We start from the raw sequence: 4,762 nt of genomic DNA, 5'->3' as shown, positions 1-4,762 counted from the left end.
AGTGAGACCTCCATCGTTGACCTTCCTCGAGAACTTCCTAAATTGGTGCTGTTCTTGTATTTGTGTGTGTCGGCAAAACAGAAAAATAATTGTTCCAGACGAGGAAAATAAGTGGGGGTTCGGGTTGTGGGATGGGATTGTGTGTGTGTGGGGGGGGGAGTAGTAGTCCTCGTATGTATGTGAGGGGTGAGTGGGTGGATGGGGTGGTGGTATACGACCTCCCGGGGTTAAATTTAAAGACACCCGTCGGGGCGACGCATTAACGCAGATTTGTGCGCATGGGGTCATAAGTGCTCCTGGCCGTTTATCTTCATAATTTTTACGGCTGGCACTAGACATCAAAACGGAAAAAGGGGATTAACCCTTGAGTTGCAGGTTCACCTTTTTGATTCGTATTTATGCTCTCCCTGTTCAACTATTCCCGGATTCTTTTAGAGTGTCTCTATTAGCCCACTTTAACATCTAATGTTTGTGAAAGAAAAAACGAATGCACAGGCTGAAAGTTCTTTTAAATAATATTTCACTGAGAGCAAAACATCGAAAGAGTAATCCTAGATTTTAAACAAAATTCAGACATCTCCAAATTATGCAACCGCAAAGCTCACAGTGGTAGATGAAAGCTCCCAGGATTTTTTTCTTCTATTTTTTGTTTCTTAAAACGTTTGTCAAAGAGTTAAGTTGGCACTTGTGTCGTTATTTCTGTTGATGAATTAGGGTCGCAGCGGTTGGTGAACCAGGTGTTAATAGGGGGAAATTAAGTTAACTCTTCTACCCAGGAGGCACCGCCAGAGGGCCAGGTGCAGAGCGCTCGGGGTATGTGTGTGTGTGGGGGGGGGGGGGATGGGTGGTGGGGTGGAGGTTGCGGTTATATGTCTTGAGGTGCATCCTCCTACTCTGTATTCTATACGTTCTTACTCTGAGTGAGCGTCTAGATCCTACTCGTTCGCAAGGGATAGACGTGTGGGTCGCCTGCTAGAGATAAGCGTCAGGGTGGTTGGCGGGTGTCTCTTACAGGTCTTAGTTCTTTTCTTTCTCACTTCTGTTTCTATCTGTCTGGGTGTATAGGTTTTTCTCAGAATCAAGTGGCAGTTGTGTTGTATTGAAACTTGGGATAAACATGTGGATGATTGGTGGGTGTCTCTTACATGTCTTATTTCTTTCCTTTCTCTCTTGAGTTTCTGTTTGTCTGTCTTGGTGTATAGTTTTTTCTCAGAGTTAAGTGGCAGTTGTGTTGTAGTAAAACTTGGGATAGACATGTGGGTGGTTGGTAGGTGTCTCTTACATGTCTTATTTCTTTTCTTTCTCTCTTCTGTTTCTGTCTGTCTGTCTGGGTGTATAGCTTTTTGTCTGAATTAATTAAATGGCCGTTGTTGTATTAAAAACTTGGGATATACATATGGGTGGTTGGCAGGTGTCTCTTCCAGGTCTTATTTCTTTTCTTTCTCTCTTCTGTTTCTGTCGGTCTGTCTGTCTGGGTGTCTAGCTTTTCTCCAGCACTAAATGATCGTTATGTTATATTCAAACTTGGGATAGAGACGTGGGTGGTTGGTGGGTGCGTCTAACAAGTCTTTCTAGTCTACTTTTCGGGTGTTGTTTTTTCTCTGTTCACAGCCCTAAATGGCCATTATTGTGTCTATTTGCTTCTCGACACCCACACTGATACTGATTATAATAATGAGCATGCAGGCGTTTGCGGATGTTTCCCTGGTCTTTCAAGTCTTACTTATTTCCTGTCGTCTTTTAGCTGTTTGCTTCGCCTCACCTTTCCCTACTAAGCTTAAAACCAGCGTCCGTTGTGTAATGGGATCGCTTGCTCTCTGGCAGAGAAGACGTGAATTGTGGGTGGTTGGCGGGTGCTCTGGTGTGGTTTGCTCCTTCTTTCCTACCAAACATCTATCGTCCTTGTCTCTCCTCATTTTTTGTGTACTATGTTACTCTCTTGTAACACATCTGTTTTTCGGCACTTATATGACCTTATTGTGGTGCAAGTGCCGTAAAACACTTACCACCACCCCCCTCCCCGGGGCAGGGCCACTGACTGAAGTGTCTTTAGGCCATTCCCAAAGGGGGACATTTCTCGTTCAAGCATAGTAGAATTGTAAATGGGCTGACTCATGTCACGCTCGTAACTGTGCCTGATCTACAACAGGGAACTGCTTCTTTTTCTTTCCTGATTCTTACTATTGTCATTTTCCTCTACTTCTTTTGTATGTTTGCCACACTCTTGTGACCTGCTATTTTGGGGTGCCTTGATAGTCGAAGCAGACCTTGTGCTGTTGAAGCTAGAGAGGTGAGCAGTCTAAGTCTGATTCCCTGTAAAGACTTCTCTGTTGACACGCACCCCTTTGCGCTCATATGACTTTATGCAGTTGCGAGCGCCGTAAAACCCTCTACTATAAAAAAAAACCACTTACTAAAACTAAAATCGCTCCAATTCTTGAAGCTCCTCGCTGCACAATGGACAGATTGGGTTATTGTTGTTGTTGCTATTTTGTGTTTTTTAAAGAGCTTTGTTGTTAGAAGAGGCTTCAGTGTGACACGTTTACAATCGTATGATTCTAATCCTATCCTCTATGTGTGGGTGGTTGGCGGGTGCTCTGATGTGGTTTGCTTCTTCTTTCCTATCAAACATCTATCGTCCTTATCTCCCCCTCCTTCTTTCTTTATGTTTGTTACTCTCTTGTAACACCTCTAATCTTCGGCACTTATATGACCTTTATTGTGTTGCAAGTGCCGTAAAACTCTTACTAAAACTAAACCACTTTTCCTGTTCTAATGGATGTTCTAAGGTCTGTAGACGACTCTTTGCCCAGTGGCTGTTGAGGTAGCCACTCCTGTTTGTGTGAAAAGAGGATTGGTGTGCCAGCCAGTGTCAGTACCCGACACGGCGAGATCTTTGCTCCTTTTGTCACCGGTCACGCGTCCTTTATATTTGTAACTTCAGGTGTCAGCGATGCAAGAACAACGACCTGACTAAATCCGCCCCATCTTCTACTTAGTGCTCGTCTGTTGTGAAGAGTGAGGTCACAGCTCTGGTCCTTTTTACTGTAATATTGTTGTGAAATCTTGCAGTTACGGTACACGTAAAGGACCTGTGGATAGAGGACGAAAAGGTTGGGGGTTAGTATCGTTTGACTGGCACGAGAGGAGCTCTTTTTTGATGATCTGTTTGCTGTGAGTGGGGGGTTGGCAGGTACTCTGGTGTGGTTTACTCCTTCTGTCCTATTGGGCATCTATTCTATCGTTCTATTTCTACCCCCTCTCAATACTACTCTCTAGTAACACCTAATATTCGGTACTTATATACTACCTCTTTGTTTTGCAAGTAAAACACTTACTAAAACTAAAATCGCTCCAATTCTTGAAGCTCCTCGCTGCACAATGGACAGATTGGGTCGTTGTTGTTGTTGTTGTTTTGTTGTTGTTGTTGCTGTTGTTGTTGTTAGAGGCTTCAGTGTGACACGTTTTTACCATCATATGATTCTAGTCCTATCCTCTATTTGTGGGTGGTTGGCGGGTGCTCTTCTACTTCTTTTGTATGTTTGTTACATTTTTGTGACTCCTTTAATCTTCGGCACTTATATAACCTTATTGTGTTGCAAGCGCCGTAAAACCTCAACTAAAACTAAACTTTTTAAAATGTTTGTTACTCTCTTGTAACACCTCTAATCTTCGGCATTTATATGACCTTAGTATGTTGCGAGCGCCGTAAAACTCTTACTAAAACTTAACTACCCTCTCTGTGTGTATCGTGGCGCAGGTGTCCGTATGCTGGACGGTGACGTGACGGACTCGGTGGAGGCTCAGTCCCTGGGCCTCAACTCCCAGCACATCCACATCTACAGCGCCAGTTGGGGGCCGGACGATGATGGGCGCACGGTGGACGGGCCCGCCACTCTGGCCAGGAAGGCTCTGTATGACGGCATCACCAAGGTAGGCTTCTGTCTCTCTCTGCTGTAGGTCTACAGTTTTATGCTTTTTGAGGTCCAGATCATTAACTACAACTGGATTGAACAACTGAGCAGAACATATTGGGATTATTTTTTGTTTATGGTGTTGCTCTTACTCAAACAAGAACATAACACCAGGCTGAACAATTTTTTTTTTCCATTATAGAACCTGTTCACACACTAAATAGAACGTACTGTTTTTAATTCGTGTCTTTTACCCTACTCAGACACTACACTGAACACATATGTGAGGCAGCGACGTGAAACCAGGAGCTCGTCAAAATAATGAAAGTGAAGAAACTGGCATTTTCCTGCAGGTTTTGGTATTTATCAAATTTCTGTTTTTCATATCCATTAAAGAACACATTTCTGTGTGGATTTTACTGAAAAACATTGAATAAAGGCACAAAGGATGTAAATTTTCAGTTTTTACAGGCTCTCAAGCTAAAGAAATGACACAACTTTAACGGCGTTTTTCTCGCAAATTTTACTTCTGAAACCAGGTGACCCCCACCTACTTCAATCGCCAATATCTTGACTTGTACGAAAGATAAATGGATATTTTTTCCATTAAAAGTAAGGCAAATGGATAGGCTTTTAGATGATACCAATAGCTCCATATGCCCCAAAATTGACGAGCGCCTGGTTCCACCGCATCGTGACACATTTGTTTTTCATTCATGTCCACCTTACACAGAGACTAAGTCAAACATAATATTATTTTTTCATTCATGTTGACCTTAAAGAGACCCTAATCTGAACACTTCGTTTTTCATTCTCGTCCTTTACCTTATTCAGGGCCGCAATGGGCT

At 43.1% G+C, this 4,762-nt stretch overlaps 1 protein-coding gene across 1 annotated transcript in view; it reads left to right on the top strand.

The window, feature by feature from the left end:
• FUR (protein) overlaps positions 1-4,762 on the top strand; it is a gene marked incomplete at both ends in the record, with an annotated part of 75,507 nt that overhangs the window by 59,678 nt on the left and 11,067 nt on the right.

This window comes from Aplysia californica, unplaced genomic scaffold, assembly GCF_000002075.1.
Source record: "Aplysia californica isolate F4 #8 unplaced genomic scaffold, AplCal3.0 scaffold00395, whole genome shotgun sequence".
Taxonomy (NCBI): Eukaryota; Metazoa; Mollusca; class Gastropoda; order Aplysiida; family Aplysiidae; genus Aplysia; species Aplysia californica.
The sequence above is the reverse complement of the archived record's forward strand: the minus strand, read 5'-3'. Positions and strand labels throughout refer to the sequence as shown.